Genomic DNA, 18,452 nt, shown 5'->3' on the forward strand with positions numbered 1-18,452 from the left:
AAGGATATAATCCAGCTTTCAGAAAAGGGGAGCCAACATGGAACAGGAATCAAGAAAGGAATATTTTTTTTAAATAAAGATTTTATTTATTTATGTGACAGAGAGACAGCCAGCGAGAGAGGGAACACAGCAGGGGAATGGGAGAGGAAGAAGCAGGCTCCCAGCAGAGGAGCCTGATGTGGGACTCGATCCCGGAACGCCAGGATCACGCCCTGAGCCGAAGGCAGACGCTTAACGACTGCACTACCCAGGCGCCCCCAGGAAGATTATCTTTTTTTAAAAAGATTTATTCATTTATTTTTGAGAGAGAGCATGAGAGCAAGTGAGCATAAGTGAGGGGAGGGGCAGAGAGAGAAAATCTTTAGGCAGACTCCCTGATGAGTGTGGAGCCTGATGTGGGGCTTGATTCTACAATTCATGAGATCGTGACATGAGCTGAAACCAAGAGTTGGATACTTAACTTACTGAGTCACCCAGGCTCACTGAAAGGAAGATTATCTTAAAGATTATTAAAGAATGGGGGAGAGGGAGAAGGAAGAGGAAAAGCAGAGAAAGAAATGAAGGAGAGCTCAGTTGACAAGCACATCTCCATGTACAATCAACATTATATATTTCATAGATGTATCAATTAGCTATTGCTATGAAACAAATTAGTCCAAAACTTAGTGACTTAACACAGTGTAATTATTTTGTCAGTTTCTATGGTTAGGTATCAGGGTGTGCCTAACTGGGTTATCTGACTCCATCTCTCACAAGTTGTAACCAAAATGTTGGCTGAGGCTGCAGTCTTGCATGAAGGCTCAATCAGGGAAGGATCTCCTTCCAAGTTCACTCATGCAGTTGTTGGCAGATTCATTTCTTGAGAGTCAATGAACTGAACATCAATTTCTTGCTACACGGGATTTTCCATCGGTCAGGCTGCAAAATGACAGCTCGCTTCATCAGAGCAAGGGCACGAGGACAATCAGAGAGAGTGTGTGCATGAGGGAACTTCCAGTCTTTTGTATCCTGATCTTGGAAGTGGCAGCCCATCATGTCTGTTGTATTCTGTTTACTGGGTACAATTCACAAGGTCCAGCCGTCACACGAGGACAGAGGACAACACAAGGATGTGCCTGTCAGGAGGCAGGAATGATTGGGAGCTTGTCAGAAGGTGCCTATCACAGATGCCCATGCAGCATCTACATGAGGACTCAAATTCATTGTGCAAACCAGAAGGCAGCATCTTAAGATAATTTGTCAGCCATCTTTTTTTTTAAGATAATTGTTATAGAAAAATTTATTCTAAACTTGAAAAAAAAGGCAAAATGGTGATTGCTTGAATTTTTGATACCCTGCTAAAACAGAATTATTATAAGCCTGTTTGTTCCTATTCTGAAAGTCTTGAGAATCGTCACAACTACTTAACCAATAATTAACGACTGATAAAGAGGCAGAGGGTCTATAGCTCTGTAAAATTAGAAGCTAACTTGCAGAAATTGATAGCTTATGATTTTTATTGCCCTCAGTTAAAATGTTAACCCCAGATAAGGTATTATTGCCCTCTAGAGAGCTTAACTTAGCCCCTTATTTCATTATTTCATTTCCAATTGACTTTATAAATTCTAGTTACTCAAATGTACTAGGAGCCAGACCATTTATCTTCTGGCTGGTTCCCTTATCAATGAGTAAAATTAAGTTTTATATATGCTAACAAATGATTTTGTGTGAGAATTGGGCTCTGCAATGCTCTAAGAATGCCCACAAGGTATAGAAGGAATTCAACAAAGCACTGGAAAATGATCCCTATAGCAACTGCTCCCCTGGCATTATCTTAACTGGCCCGTCCACATGCACACGTTTATGGTGGCACAATGTGCATGTGGATAGCAGGCCTCTATGGTTCCAGAAGATTCAAGAACTGCCCCTGAGCATGTAAGCCCCTTAAGAACTGATTTTCATTCTGTCTCACTGGGACTGTGCCTCTTTCCTACAGCTCGGCACCCAGGCTTTGAGGAGGAGGCCCTGATGCAGAGTCCTGGGTACCAGGGTTTCCTGATTGGTGATGCCAACGGGCCCATCCTGAGGTACACACACTGCCATGGGTCTACAGAAAAAGCCACATACAGAAATGCTACCCGTGAAGGTACAGCCAACATGGAGAAATATGTCGACCCCAGGAAAGAAAGATCCAGATTATGACATACTATACAAAGTATCAAAACCAAAATGCTCTCTCTGAACTCTTCTGGGAGACTCAGTCCACACAGATTCTTGGAAGGCCACAAAGACACAAAGGACACAACTGCATTCTAGAAGATTCTATGGTTTGAAAGGAAGCTGCAGGGGTAGGGGAAGTTCAGGTCTCACGGAAGAGATTCAGAGGTAAGGATACTGATGACAGGGCATCTGACCTTGGCAGAGAGACTGAGCTGAGTGAGCAGGGAAGCCTGGACTGTGGCTCTTAACCTGAGCCTGGGCACTCCTGGGGCACATTAAGCTTTTTCAAGGGTACATAAGTGTGGGATATTTCAAACAATCAACTTTCAAATTCTCAAGTCCATATAATCGATCCTAAAATTCATGCGTGGGTAAGATGCCTGCCCCACAGGTTCTTATTTCACACACCCTACATCTCTCTGGAGTGGAAACCTCCAGATGCCACACCAAGGGACAGCCAATAAGTCCTCACACCAGGTCTCCCCAGGAGCCTCTGTCATCCATCTCATTAAGAGACTCTTCTCTGGTATATTTTATTTTGTATTTAATTACGTTGTTTTGATCATTTGCATACTAATACTATAAATAGTATCGATAACAAGCTACATGGAATATTTTAACATACATATGTGTATATATATATTTAGGTCTGTATAACAAACATACACAAACAAATATGCAAAAAAACAGGTGACAGAATAATCAGTGAATGTCTTTCATTATTTTTAAGTGAATGTCTTTCTAGAAGAAAATTATAATAAAGTTTCGTGGGGGATGTGGAATTTCTCTTCCTATTTCTATACGAATTCAAGGAGGAAACAATGATATAAACTTTCAAAGTGAAGAAAGAATCCAAGTATCCTGTATTTTGAATGGGTGGTCTTTATATTTGATTGTGTATATTTTTATTTTTATATATTTATTTTTAAAGATTTTATTTATTTATTTGAGAGAGAGGAGATGGAGAGAGTGAGCACGAGTGGGGGGGAGGGGCAAAGGGAGAAGCAGACTCTCTGCTGAGCAGAGAGCCCAACATGGGGCTCCATCCGAGGACCCCGAGATCATGACCTGAGCTGAAGGCAGATGCTTAACCGACTGAGCCACCCAGGTGCCCCCAGTGTGTATATTTTTTAAAAAATGATAGATTTGAATGAAAAGCATAGCATAGGTAATACACTTAATCATATTTAATTGTAATAACATTATATGGTGACAGATGGTAACTATACTTATCATGGTGAGCACTGTGCAATGTATAGAATTGTTGAATAGCTATATTGTACAATTGAAACTAATATATGTCAACTATACTTCAATAAAAAAGTGACATATCAGGGTGCCTGGGTGGCTCAGTTGGTTAAGTGTTTGCCTTCGGCTCAGGTCATGATCCCAGGGTCCTGAGATGGAGCCCCATGTTGGGCTCCCTGCTCAGCGGGGAGTCTGCTTCTCCCTCTCCCTCTGCTGTTCCCCCTGCTTGTGCTTGCTTGCTCTCTCCTTCTCTGTCAAATAAATAAATAAATAAATAAATAAATAATACATAAAATCTTTAAAAAAGTGACACACCTGTGCTGTTTTTTTTTTTTTTTCCGGATAAAATTCTTGACTTTATTAGGATAAACTGGGAGTTGGGAGGAAACATAATATTCTAAGTTCCTCATCTCTTAGTGAAAGGAGTCAATGACTATATTTTAATTTTTCAGTAAATAAATTTATAAATAAGTTTTTTTTAATGATTTTTTTTTATTATATTATGTTGGTCACCATACAGTACATCCCCGGATTCCGATGCAAAGTTCGATGCTTCATTAGTTGCGCATAACACCCGGTGCACCACGCAATACGTGCCCTCCTTACACCTGTGCTGTTTTAAATGTCATTGCTTACAATATGCTAGAAATGACATCTTTGTGCCTATTTAAATTTATGATGCAAAATGTTATGTGTGTACTCAGATGTGCACCCACAAGCACAGGATGTGAAGACTAGCTGAGGGACCACCTGGGTCACATGCAGACCTATCTGTGAGTATCAGAAGAAAGGCTTACAAGCACAGGCAGCAAGCTCCCAGTTTCTGGAGCAATCCTGGGCCCCAAGGGAAAAGCCTCTGGTCTGATGGAAAGGCCAGGAGAGGGTCTGAGGGCCAAGGAAGGATGGCACAGGAGGACGCTCAGGTGGGACAGGTATTAACCAGCCCTGTCACCCAGTTGGGAGATAAGTTCTAGCCAGTGGCACAGGGCCATTGGCTCCAAGGCCAGTCTCATTTCTCAGGGAGTCTCAAGGGCCTTTGGTGGGCACAACAAGCTTTAATTCGGGCACACAAGAAAACCATGACAAACGGACCAAAAATAATAAATCACAGCTTTCAAGGCTTGACCCAGGGGATACAGCCCCCCCACCACAAAATGACCTCCAGAGCAGCACTATGCTATTTCACAATGCAATTGTTCATAATAACTGAGCCAAAGTGTGTGGCAGGACAGGGAAAAGGGAGCTGAAAGTCACTGCTCGCTGTGGGCTATGCATCCGCCTAGGCCCTCATACTCACAACCATGATTTCTAGCATTCTTATCAGGTGTCACAGTTCTGGGTACTTCTCATGAATTAACTCTGTTCTCACCTGAGCCCTGTGTGGAGGGCACTACCATCACCACCCCCGTTTCAGAGATGAGGAAACTGAGGTTTACAGAGCTGATCCACACTTAGCCCCCAGCCCGGCCTTGGTGTAACTAGGAGTTGGGCTCGTGCCCTATGGCTGGAAACCACATTGGCGCATCCCTGGCAGCCCCAGTGGACAGGAAACCTTAGCTCCATCCCCGGGAGAGGAGTGGCTGCAGTGGCGCCAGGCTGAGACCGCTGCTCACCCTCCTCCCTGCAGCTCCCTCTGCTCAGGGAGGAAGTGTGGAGTTAAATGTGTTTCCATTTAAAGCAGTTCAAAGAAAACATTAAGACATTGAGAGGGACGGCCCCACATGGGCCTCATGAGCTTTGGCGTTTGCTCTATGCAGCTCCCTTCTGCCATGACGACTGTGAGTGTGGACCCTGAGGGTCAGGAATGGGTCTTCTGTGTGGAATCCCAGAGTGCTGAGTGCTGCTAGATGCACCAATAGAAGAATTAGGGTAGAAGAGGGAGGTGCCCTTCAACACTCGGTCCCTGAACCAAGGGAAACACCATCCCAAATCTGCCGCGGGAGTCCTACCCCACATTTGACACTGATCAACAAAGACTGGTTCCCCAGGCAGACATCAAGCCCTGAGTTCTGTTGTCCTTCTCATGGCCTGGGTGTGCCTCCTAGCCCCAGGGCTGCTCCAGGACCCACATTCCATCCTTCCTGGGGAGGTTACAGCTCACTGTGTGTGGGCATGACATGGAAAGACATAGCGCCACGATCACACCTGCCACAGAAAAACATGAGCTCCTGGAACCCAGGTAGGACTTGGTGTGGCCCTCAGGGCAATAGCTGCAGGAGCCCCCAGGAACAAGTAAGTAGAGTGAAGTAAGTAGAATGAAGACAGAGACTCATGGACCGACCCAGGGCCAGCAAGAAGGTCCCCCCCAGTAAGGCCCAGGACCTGAAGCCTTGGGAGGGGTTCTCTACAGGGGGCTTTTCCCCTTGGCTTCAAGATGTTTCCATGTCAGTCTCAAGCACACAGGTTAGGAGTATGCTACTCATTTAAGACCAGATCACTCAGGTTTCCAAGTGGACAGATTTCACAGAATTCACTTGAAAAACAGAAAAAAGGCAGCCCTGATATTTCCACCCACATATTTGAAAGACACACAAGTGATTTCTTCTGTGTTTATGCAGAACTGCAGATTTGATTTTTAACTGTGCTTCCCTCAACCTGTAGACTATTATGTTGTGCCTGCACCACTGTCCCTTCCCTGAGGAGCTCATCAAGGGGACACAGAGATAGGCATGCAAATGGCTAAAAGGGAGGAAAACAGAAGGAGGAGGTGGTGAGCCTTCTGGGGGACTTGGGTTGCTGCCCATGCAGAGGTGTTACCTCCGGGTCTGCAGGGCCCTTTCTCTGCCCCAGCTAACCTCAGGCTGGCTGAGTTGGCATCACCCAGAAAGCAGGAAAATGGGTGACACCACAGGGCCATCCCTCAAGTTCAGCATTGCAAGCCATAAGCCAGGAAACATGCTGGATGCAGCATGCATGCAGCCAGCAGCCCTTCTTTATGACAACCAGCCCTCATCTGCTTTCCAAAGTGGTGGGGAAGAAATCTAGGCAAGTAGCATTTTCAGAGGAAGCACTTCTCAGATACTCTAGCTAAAAATGTTCTCCAAGGGCAATCTCATCTTTTTTTTTTTTTTTTTTTTTTTTTTTTTGGAGACTCAGCCTAATTCATGCCCATGTGAAGCTCAAAAACTAACATGTATATTCACAAGCTATTTTCTTGGAATTTTCAAAAGATTCTCAAAGATTCCAAGGCAATGGAACTCAAATAAAGCCACAGTGACCTGATCTAAACAGAAGGAAACCTAATCATTTTCAAACAATCAGTTGCTAGTGACTGAAAGGCAAAACTGTCAGCAGACTAGGGAGATCTAGGCCTAGCGAGGAGAAAGAGCAAAGCAAGGAAGAGTGTTAGAAATAACCAGAATGGCTGAGTGGACGCCGTTAGGATGCTGTTGACGCATGCTTCCTGCCATGACGATGTTGCTTCTCAATGCAACCTTCTAGCTTTAGGGACTTAAAATTATGACCACTCACATCCTGGGGAACCTCTGCCTCGTCGTTCAGGTTTATCAGCATTTTTTTGCCAAAAGTCTTATTCAGCTTTCAGGGATTACAGAGGATCTCAGAAGTGAAGCAGCACCCGGAGGGACTCAGCCTGTCCTCCTGTCGCTGATAATGATTAATAGCTAATACTTAGTGAGGCCGACCGTAGGCTCCATTCCTACCAGACAACAGAGCAGTGGTTACTCGTGGCCTCCTAATTTTAATCATAAGGACACTGAGGATTTATGAGGTGAAATATTTGCTCAAGGTCACCCAGTGAGTGTGTTTCAGGACGGAATGCATACTAGACACGCATCCAGACAGTCTAATTTCAGAGTCCTTCTCTTGACTGCTTCGATATACTCCCTTGTGTGGCAGCTCACAACCATGGAAAAATGAAAAAAAAAATGAAACCATTCGATAAGGAAGGAAGACCGTGGTGCTGATGAACTGATTAGTTAAAAATCATAATACAACCTTCAGTGGATGCTAAAATGGGTGAAAATGAGCTAAACAAGAGAATATTCTGATGATCTCAAAGTTCACCCCACTGATTACCTATTAATTACAAGGAATCATATGGTTTCATTTATATGTGAAACATAAGGAATAGCAGGGAGGATATTAGGAGAAGGAAGGGAAAAATGAAGGGGGGGAAATCAGAGGGGGAGATGAACCATGAGAGACTGTGGACTCCAGGAAACAAACTGAGGGTTTCAGAGGGAAGGGGGATGGGGGGACAGGCTAGCCCGGTGATGGGTATTAAGGAGGGCACGTATTACATGGAGCACTGGGTGTTATACACAAATAATAAATCATGGAACACTACATCAAAAACTAAGGATGTACTGTAATGATGACTAACATAACATAATAATAATAATAATCATCATCATCATCATCATCATAGGAGATTCAAACAACATTATCAAAAAAATAAAATAAAATAAAACAATAGTAACTTCATAAAGGAGAGCTCTGGCAGAAACCACCTGAGCCAGTTGAACAAAGCTTGTCCTCACCAACACCAGGTCACACTGACATGCTGAACCCATGGATGTGGTGTAAACACACAACATGTGTGCCTGAACCTAAGCATGAAGACACAGCCAGACAAATCCAGACTGTGAGACTCTCCTCCAAACAAATGGCTTAGGTTCTTCAAAAATGTCAAAATCACGAAAGATAAAAGCAACAGGTGTATTCTGCTTTAGATTTAAAAAGACTTAACCAATTCAGGTCAGGATACTTAGCTGAACGCTAGATAGGGGAAAACAGCTATGAAGAATATTTTGGGGACAACCAGAGGTATTTGAATAGGAACTATAGGTTGGATAAGATTACTTTATCACTGTTAAATTCTCCAGTGATAATGGTGCTACCTTTTTGAAGAAGAAAGCCTACGGATGTAGGAGATATTTCCCAAAGTATGTCATGATGTCTGTAACTTACTTTCAAATGATTCAGAGAGAAACACTAAACACACACACATAACACACACGAGTACATATTCCATGTGTGTATATGTGTGTGTGTTTGTCGTTGTGGGTAAACAACTGGTAAATCTGAGTGAAGACTATATGAGTGTTCACTTTCCATTTTTTAATAGATGTGAAATTTATCAAAATGAAAAGAGGACAAAAAATAAATATTTGTTCCAAGAGTCATAGGCAAAAGAATTGTTATGCTATTAATCAACTAGATAAAAACTGCATTTGGGGACAAGAACTAAGAGGAAACATTAAAAAGGAAAATCTGTGAAGGTGATAAGACTACTTTTGCTTAGATTACTCTTAAAATACTTTACAAATCAATCATGATAGCGACAGAGGGCAACAGAGTTACCCTGTAAATTCTGTACTAGTGTAAATCAAATCACTTCTGTTGTTCACTACAGTCACTTTTTTTTTCTGAGAATAATGTTTATCATTCTAAATGCCAATTTAAATGCAATACAAAACTCATTTCATAATTCTTTCTCAATGGATTTCAGGGAATAAATAACACTATCCCTAGCTTTAGATCTGAATTCCAGGCAATGTGCTCCAAGGACCAGTACAAGGTCTGTTGCTAGAGCTGTTGACTGCACGTACCCCTCCGCACAGTCACCAGGGGCCCCGTGAACATGGGACTTACTTTTCAGACACCGTGATTCTCTGGAGGTGTGTGGCAGTCAGGCATCCAGGGCAAAGCCGCACCGTCCCTGTTGGAGATGGCCCATTGTTGCCCCAGTAGAAGGTGTGAGACTGAAGCCCCTGGGAACTCTGGAAAAAGGACAACAAGTATAAAAAAATAATGTTCATATTTCACTAAAAGTGAGAATTTAAAATTTAAGTTTTAAGAATGTATTTTTTATATTTTAAAAGTTAAATGTAGGGGTGCCTGGGTGTCACAGCGGTTAAGCGTCTGCCTTCGGCTCAGGGCATGATCCTGGCGTTATGGGATCGAGCCCCACATCAGGCTCCTCTGCTATGAGCCTGCTTCTTCCTCTCCCACTCCCCCTGCTTGTGTTCCCTCTCTCGCTGGCTGTCTCTATCTTTGTCAAATAAATAAATAAAATCTTTAAAAAAAAAGATTTTAAAAAAAGTTAAATGTAAATATTTCAAATTTAAAAGTGACTTTAAATATTCAATATGAGCTTGAAATGGTCTCGATAGTGAACCCCACATGCCTTCTTAACACACCATCCCACTCTTTAATTTTGAAATAAGTGCAGGCCTCTGGAGGTAGGTCAGGATAAATGGGAAAAGTCTCCCCGCTGGGTGACTGTGAGAAGTAACTGTGGGATAGAACACATGAGACACTCATGCGCTATGCTGATGTTCCAGAAGGATGTACAGTACTTCCCAGAGGGACTCACAAACCAAAGCCTGGCTCCTGACATTCCATGAGACTCAGGTGGTGTGGTCCATGAGGAATCTTGAAATTAGGAAGCTGTTCATAATAACGGCCTGGACCATGGGGGATCTAGGCAGTCGTGGCGATGACCACACCTTGGTCCTGGCAGGGTGCACTGTGCTCCATACAGAGGGCAGGGCGTCATGAACAGCACTGTGAATGGAGAGGGCCCTGTGGACCACACCGCAGTCCAGGTGGGTACACCTTATCTGCAGCATCTTGACTCCTGAGATCCACTCACTTATATGCAATGTGGAGTTTTCTTGCAGGCATCGGAACCCTAAGATGCTCTTAAGCTAGGAGGCCTGTGACTTCCCAGGTGAGGGGAGGGAACTGGGCCACATCTGTGCACTCTACGCAGACTATACCACATGGGGTACAGAGACCCTGCTTTCCTATAGGATCACACCTAGGCTCTGGGTGAAGTCTGAGGATCCTGCCTGTGTCTGTGGAATGTCTATGGTGTGCCATGAGAGATGGTATGTCCTGTACCCGCAGTTCCTTAGAACCCTGGGGCTCCAGACCCCTGGCTGACTTCCCCTTTATTAGCTCCCACCCAGATGGAGAAATCACACGTCTTCATTTTTGAAGTCTTCAGCATTTCAAAGAGGATGCGATCACTCTCTCTTTTTGGTGGTTTTTACCTTTTACTAAACATATTTTGGTTTTGTGTATACCTTCCCCCTTGAATTCCACTCTGCTACTTGTCTTCTTTCTCCTCACTCTTCTTGTACCATTGCTTGTAATAGTTTTGCCTATGCCGTTTTATTTTTTACCTCTTTAGGCCATTTTTTTTCCATCTGTGTCTTATCTGATATCTTATAAACAAATAAAATGTAATCCTTTACTCAATTTCACTCCTTCACTCCAATATCTGTCCTTTAATTGGGGAATTTAACCTGTTCCATTTTTATTTTTTGAGTAGCGTTAAGAGTAGGGTAGGGAGATGACTGGTATATTTGGATCTTTCCCCATCATCTGTTTTAGAACTTGTCAAATTTTATGGTGTTATTTTCTTTACTATCTTCAGCTGACTTGATTGGTCTTATTTTTCCTGTAATATATTTTTTAGAAGTTATATATCTTACCTTTCCTTCTAGTGTTTGTCATAAATTTGTTACACACATAGGTGTATCAATTTTTTTTTTTATCTTGAGAATTGACGAACAGATACAACCTCTAATTTCCAAACAGGATAAGACCATTTGTTCAATGTAATTCCCTTCCCTTCCTTTGCTACCTGTTATATTTGGTTAAAATCACCTAAAATACTCTGAATTGCTTTTAATTTTCATGCTTCTAGTTTCTTAGAGATTTCTTAACAATCGTCTTATGCTTCCTGGCTACATTGTTAATAATTACAACAAGTGATTGTGTTTCACTGTTAATTAATCACAGATAATTTAAATATCTCTTGCTTATCTTTTATTTAATTAATTTTTTATTTTACTACAGGGAGTTTTTGAGTAGCTCTTTCAAAATGGTTTCGTGGATAATACATTTTCTGAATTCTTAAATGGAAATGGGAAGAGATTAAATGCAAAAGAATGGAATCCATAGTCAAAACAATCTTGACAAAGAAGAGCAAAGTTGGAGGTGAAATAGTTCCTGATTTCAAAACTTACTGCAAAGCTACAGGAATTGAAACAGTGTGGTATGCATGTAAAGACAGCATATGAGGATTCTATCTGGGATAGAATGGAGAGTCCAGAAATAAATCCTCATATCTATGGTCAAATAGCTTTCAACAAGAGCACCAAGACTATTCAATGAGGGAAGGACAATCTTTTTCAACAAATGGTGTCGGGAAAACTGGCTATCCACATGAAAAAGAATGAAGTTGGGCCCTTACCTAACACCATATATAAAAATTAACTTGAAATAGACCAAATGCCTACAAGTGAGGGCTGAAACTATGAAACTCTTAAAAGAAAATTAGGATGATGTTGGATTTGGCAATGATTGCTTGGGGATCAAAGCTCAAGCAACAAAATAACTGGATTTCATCAAAGTTAAAAACTCCTGTGCATCAAAAGACACCATTCACAGAAAAAGGCAACCCACAGAATGGGAGGAAATATTTACAAATCATATATCTGATAAGGGATTAATATCCAGAATATATAAAGAGCTCCTACAATTCAACATAATACCCAAACAGCCCAATTCAAAAATGGGCACAGGGACCTGAAGAGCCATTTCTCAAAAGAAGACATACAAACGGTTAATACGCACATGGAAAGATGTTCTACATGACTAGCCATTGCAGAAATGCAAACCAAAACCACAATGAGATACCCTTCACACACACTAGAATGGCTATTATTAAAAAAAAAATTAAATCACGTGTTGGGATATACAAGAATTAGAACCCTATGCATTGCTGGTGGGAATGTAAAAAGGCTTCTAAGGAAAACAATATAGCAGTTCCTCAAAAAATTAAACATAGAATTACCACATGATCCAGCAATTCCATTACTGGGTATATGCCCACAAGAACTGAAAGCAGGGACTCGAACAGATATTTGCAGAATTATTCACAATCACCAAGTGTGCGGGGATAGGCAGATGATGGGTGGCTTTATTTCTTGGTCTTCCTGAGAGCTTTAAGAGAAATTTTCTCTTAAAATGAGTTTTAATTCACATACTGATCATCAATTAGTCTGTCACTCAAGACGACACAAAAAAAGCACGGGGGCCTCAGGCCTACTGGTATGCAGTCTTGTTTCCAGTCCTCTAACGGAATCAAAACTTGCAGCATGTCCTGGCTAAATTTTCAGGAAATTTACACTCAGGAAAAGTCTGTGACAACTTCTGTAAATAAAGGGGAGATTTTCTTTTTCTACCATAAGATACTGTAAGTGCAAAATATGTCCATAATAAAAGATGCAAAGGTCTGGTAGGCTGAAGTGCTTTTCAAAATGCAAGTTCCTCTAGAGGGAAATGCAAGAAAATTTCTAGTGACTGAAAAACAATACAGATCAGAAACACAATGAAGAGAGGGGAAAAGCTATCAGCCAAAACAAAGGGTGGAACCAATGCTTTGTGGGTACTGCCCTAGGAGAACAATAATTTCTAAAATAAAATAGCCACTGTAGTCCTGTATCTTGGGTTCCGAAAGCTGGAATGTGGCTAGATTGCAGACATCATCGTGATAAAGCTGGCAGTGCCTTTCACCATGCCCCGACTGTGGACAGAGGGCCTGGGAGTGTGCGTGGAAACTGAGGACACGCCACATGTTTGGAAGCTTCTAGGTGGGAGCCTAGAATAACTCCCACATTATAATAAGCACAAAGACACTGCTCCTGCTGGGTTCTCCTCCTTTGTCCCGTCTCTACTCTGTTGCAGAGTCCACTGGAAAAGCATCTGGGATGACCTGGGATTGGTCCCAGCCAAGTCCCCTGCCGGCGTGCAGTCCTGGAAAGCCATTTCGACCCTGCTTCATCCATTACCACGGGGCTCCGATGGTTCCAAAGCTCCTGGTGAAGACCACCGGGACAGGCCTCTGAAAATGCTCTAGGGACCTGAAGGGCTCACAACTATAAGGGACGTTATTCTAAGGAAAAAAAAGCAGGCACATAGGGGGCTAAAGATGAAAGAAAGCCCACTGTGCCCCAGGTTTGGCTGCTAAGAAACAGCAGGCATGAAGTGGGTAGCAATCGTCCAGCAGGGTAGCCAAGGCTGGCAGCGGGCCAGTGGCTGCCTGAGAGACTCCACGGTGGACCCAGGGAGGGGTGTGAATGGCTCACCATGCGCAGGCGCTCTCTCTGCACTACGCAGACCCTGGGCTTCCGGCTCCTTCTCTCGCCTCCAACGCCCACCTAGATTTTGTTGTATTTTTTTTTCATCTGGTTCCCCCCCCCCCCTCTTATCTGAATGCTCCCGACCCTTCACAAGCCAGGGTCCCTCCGAGCCCCATTTCCTTAAAGAAATCTCTGCTGATCAATCAACCAGCAAACCTTTGATAAGCACCTACTTTACCAGGAGTTGCAGGCAGCGGGGCAGAAGTAAAGCGGACCGGTCTTTGCCCTCATGTACACTGTGGCCTGAAACGGGAGACAAGCAGGAAAACCAATACCTGCCAATCATTGTGACCCCGAGTCCAGGGGAAGCCACGATGCTTTGTGCCGACTGCCTCAGGGGCTGGGGGACTTTTCAGAGAGAAAGAGACACTTAGCCTGAGACGTAAATCCTACAGAATTCCCAGGAGAAGTGGGGGAGGGAACTCATGCTGGTTGAGGTTTTTTTCCGTGCCACCCCCTGGACGAGTGGTTGTAAGTCCTCTCAGGTATTCTCACAAACACAGCTGAGGAAAGGGGCTCTGGGGGACACACAGACCTGTCCTCCCACTGCTCCCAGGAGGGCCTCACAGGCCACTCTCTCACCCTGTGGCCTTGCCTGGCTCTGCTCGCTCATGGGCCCACAACCCATCCTTTACCTGCACAAGCTCTGTCCTCAATGCCACCCAGGTGTGGGAGCCATGTGCCCACCAGGAGAGCCCACTGGACAGCTCCACAAGAGGAAGTCTCAAAGAAGAGCTAGCCAGGGTGGCTCAGAAGGGTGGGTCCAAGCCTCCTGCTGCTGACCCGAGGAGTACCTGCCACCCAGGTGAAGAACAGGACCCAAGGACGTGATGGGTGATCGAGGGGGCAGCAGCCTCTGTTGCCTGGAAGGGGTGGGTGTCTGGCGTCTGGGCCAACTTGGAGGGCTTGGAGCCAGGTGGCAGGAGCCCTTGAGAGCAACCGTAGCAAGAATGGGAAAAAAGGAGGGAAGGAGGAATGGAAGTCTTGCTGATCTGTGAGAGGGTCTCTAGCATGGGTCATGGGGCCAGGCATCCACTTACTTCTTCTCTGGGAAATTGTCATTTCTAAGATTGTGTTTACATTTCCCAAGAGGAAGAAGGTGCTACTGCCCTCCCAGGCTTCCTGACCCCACAGCTGGCCCCACTTCTCAGCTCTAAGATGGATGGTCCCTTTTCTTTTAGCTTCTTCTTGCTTTGAATTTGACCTTCACATGGACCCAGAGGCCCAGTAGTAGGTCAAGGTGACACCAGTATTTCAGAGTGGACTCCTCCCTCCCCTTTGCCCTGACTGCTTCCCATGGAAGCTCCTTCTTGCCCCTGACCATCATTTGTAAAGGACATTCCCCAACTTTTACTGTCAACCACTCATCTTTATTTTCTACGGAAAATCTGCAATTACCCTGTTTATGTATTTACTCATATGTGATTCAGTGAGTATCACTAGACTGGATATCCCATGCAGGCTGCGACCAGAATCTTCCAGAAGCCTGGCACATAGAGGGGCCAACCATGGGGCAATGCACAGAGGCTGAGGGGCCTTCTCTGTGGCCAGAGCTCCTTCTAGTACACCTGACTGCTCTTCCGGTGGGTTCCATCAGGGCAGAGGACATCACGACCACCCACAGGCACTCTTCTCTGTAGAATCTAAAATAAATTCCCTCAGTGCTTTAGAACCACTGCTACCCCCTCTTCCTGTCCCTGCAGGCTCACAAAGCCAGCACGGATCAAGCTGCCCTCCACAACTTCCCATTCCTGTAACACTCTAAGGCATCGTCTGTGGGTACATTCCAATCTCACATTTCACTATTTATTACCTTGAAATGTCCTCTACTTTCATCATGGGCGGTAGTCGCTTTTCTAACTCCATCAGCCAGCAGGACCAGAGTTTCATCCTTACACAAAAACCTCCAGGTTACAGAAGATTTTCCGGAAACAGTAATGAAGAAAGTCCCTGGCTTCTCATGAGAGCAGTCAGCATCCTTTACAAGGGTCTCACTCCAGGGGAGGCCACTCTTCTCCCACCAAATTAGCTGTCAAAGGTATGGACGTTGGTGCTGCTGCCAGGAAAACATACCTGCTGGCCATTCCCCAGCTCTGTCTCCCTGAGCCAGTGCAGTGCCCCACCTTATGACTCCCGGAACAGGTGAGTCAGCCTGCCCGGGACAACACAGCAAAGTGCCCAGCTATGACTCCTGGCCACTCTGTTCCTGCCCTTCCAGGTTTGCCATCCTTGCAGCAGTTTATTAAATTTTTTTTTTGGAGGTGGCAATCTACAAATGCTTTATTAGCAGAAGGAAACAAACAAATTTGCGGCATGGGAGAGAGGTGGAGATCCTCCTTCCCCCTCAAGGGCATCATTAGACTTTTAAAGGAAGGCAGGTTAAAACTGGATGAGAGTAGACCCCAGGGCCTCAAGCAGGTTGTAATCCAACAGATGTGATCTGTGTCTAGGCAGTATCAACCAGCCAGACCTTTAACCCCTCTTACTCATCTAGAGCTGCGTGGAATTGAGCAGGTGCGAAGCCATGGGATATGCAACGCTGCTCCTCCTTGGGAAACTGGACACTGTGGCCCTCTGAGACCAATTCCTGGATAGTGGCAAATGTCACATCTGCTGGTCTCTGGGTTCTAGATGTTGCCCCTTGTCACCTAGAAGTGAGTCCTTCAGCCCCTAATTGCTTCCCCTTGCCTGGGCCCAGGAGTGGGACAGGACCTACAAAGGAAAAAAATGTCTGAAGTTTCCACCCTTCCTCCTTTTTTTTTTTTTTTTTAAGATTTTATTATTTATTTGACAGAGATAGAGACAGCTAGCGAGAGAGGGAACACAAGCAGGGGGAGTGGGAGAGGAAGAAGCAGGCTCATAGCAGAGGAGCCTGATGTGGGGCTCGATCCCATAACGCCGGGATCACGCCCTGAGCCGAAGGCAGACACTTAACCGCTGTGCCACCCAGGCGCCCCCACTCCTCCTCCTTTAACATAAGATTCCTTTTGTTCCACAGCACTCCAGAGAGCTCAACAGGAGCCAAGCACAGGGGTGTTGGGGGGGGCACACAGGGTCCCTGGCTTCCCACTGGGGAGGGAGAGACCAAGGGGATGCTGAACAGGGAACAGATGGCGCAGCTCTTAAGTTGGGATGTGGGAGAGCCTGGGGTGGGCGTTGAGCCACACACTGTCGGTTCCAACCCCCACACGCTGCTCATCAGTTCTGTGGCCTCAGGAGAGTTTCTTGACTCCTGTGTGCCTCCCTTGAAATGAGGATAATAATAGGACCTACCTCATGAGGAGGTACCCAGTTTGAAGTGGCTTAAAACTGAATACGCACCTTTGTTTTCATGCACAGCTCCCCTCTTAGCTGTATGGGACATGGTCACCTGGCCTTTGGGTCCCTCCTGCCACCTCCCCTGTGATGCCCAGCCCACTTTCTGAGTAGCTCTTCTCCACCAGCTGGGAGATCTACACCAGCTCCTGTCATCCCGAGCCCTTCAGGCCCTCCTTGCCTCCCTACTGCCTGGGCCTGGGAGCAGGACTGGATGTTTGGACCTGCCAGCTTTCCCATCTCCCTCTCCCCCTCCAACCTTCTCTCTGGATAGAGGGTGAGTGAGCAATGCATTAACTAGGCCCTATGCAAATTAAAGCTGAGACCCCTCATTGTAGGAGATTCCCAGCCTGCAAGGACTTCTCTTCGGGGACTTCCACATCACTTCCTTTCCTCAGTGGAAGGCGCTGTACCTAATGGTGTTAATGGCCTGCCGCCTTAGACCGTGGGGTATGCGCTGAATGCACTGAGCAAAATGCAATGTTCGTAGCACGTCACAACCTTACTGCATGGGCTGAGCTCTGGCTATATTAGTATTCTCCACCTGTAGGTTTAAAGGTAAATTAAGGGGCGTATGGGTGGCTCAGTCAATTATGTATCTGCCTTAGGCTCAGATCATGATCTCAGGGTCCTGGGATCGAGCCCCTGCATCTGGTTCCCGGCTCGGTGGGGAGTCTGCTTCTCCTTCTCCCTTTGCTGCTCCCCTGCTTGTGCTTTCTCTCTCTCTCAAATAAATAAACACAAATCTTAAAAAAAAAAAGGTCAGTTAGACTCCAAGTGGCACTAAATGAGCAGTGGGCTAGGCCATGTCAGGGCCAGGTAAGCCTGGGAGTTGGAGGCAGAGAGTCCAGGCATGAATGGGCAGGGTTGTCTTCTCTTCTGGGGCTGAGAAAGTCCACTCATAAGCAGGATGCTGGCCTACAGGGGGCAGGAGGAACAATATGGCATTGTCCTCCACCCATGTCAGAGCCCAGCACTTAGGTAGGTGGACCTGGGGAGCTCAGGTGACTGAGGTGCCAGGCAGGCTGGGACTGTGATTTGGGGACAGGATGGCCAGCAGCACAGCAGTCTGGAAGCAGACCTGACTTGATGCAACACCCATCTCGAGGCTGTTCTGGGGCCTGGCACCTCCCCAGTGAAGTCAGTCACTGCAGGGAGGGTCCTGCAGAACCAGGCTGTGCCTCCATGTGGCCACAAAGGCGCACGGTCGCTAGTTTTAGGGTTCTGGAAGCAATTGCAGACAAGGTTTTGAGAAGAATCAGAACTATAGCTGCTTGAAAGTGAAGAGTTTTCTATTTGACCTTGAAGCAGAAAATGACTTTTGTGAGGGTCTCCAATGCTAGTCACATTCCATATGCTTCATCTTTACATTTCACCCCAAATCTACACTCCAGGGGCAAGCATGCCCTCTGTAAATACCACCTCTCCTATGCCCAGAGGAGTTAAGCAACCTGCCCAAGGTCATACTGCAGAAAGTCACCTAGAATTTGAATAGCAAAATCAAAGCCT

At 45.2% G+C, this 18,452-nt stretch overlaps 1 protein-coding gene across 1 annotated transcript in view; it reads right to left on the minus strand.

Annotated features, from left to right (window-relative positions):
* The window catches only part of OTUD7A (OTU deubiquitinase 7A), a 334,454-nt gene that overhangs the window by 182,410 nt on the left and 133,592 nt on the right, over positions 1 to 18,452 (minus strand). Inside the window, 1 exon segment of the mRNA XM_034668904.1 lies at positions 9,064 to 9,191. The gene's annotated coding sequence lies outside the window, so the exon portion shown is untranslated.

The sequence above is a fragment of the Ailuropoda melanoleuca genome, chromosome 9, assembly GCF_002007445.2.
Source record: "Ailuropoda melanoleuca isolate Jingjing chromosome 9, ASM200744v2, whole genome shotgun sequence".
NCBI lineage: Eukaryota > Metazoa > Chordata > Mammalia > Carnivora > Ursidae > Ailuropoda > Ailuropoda melanoleuca.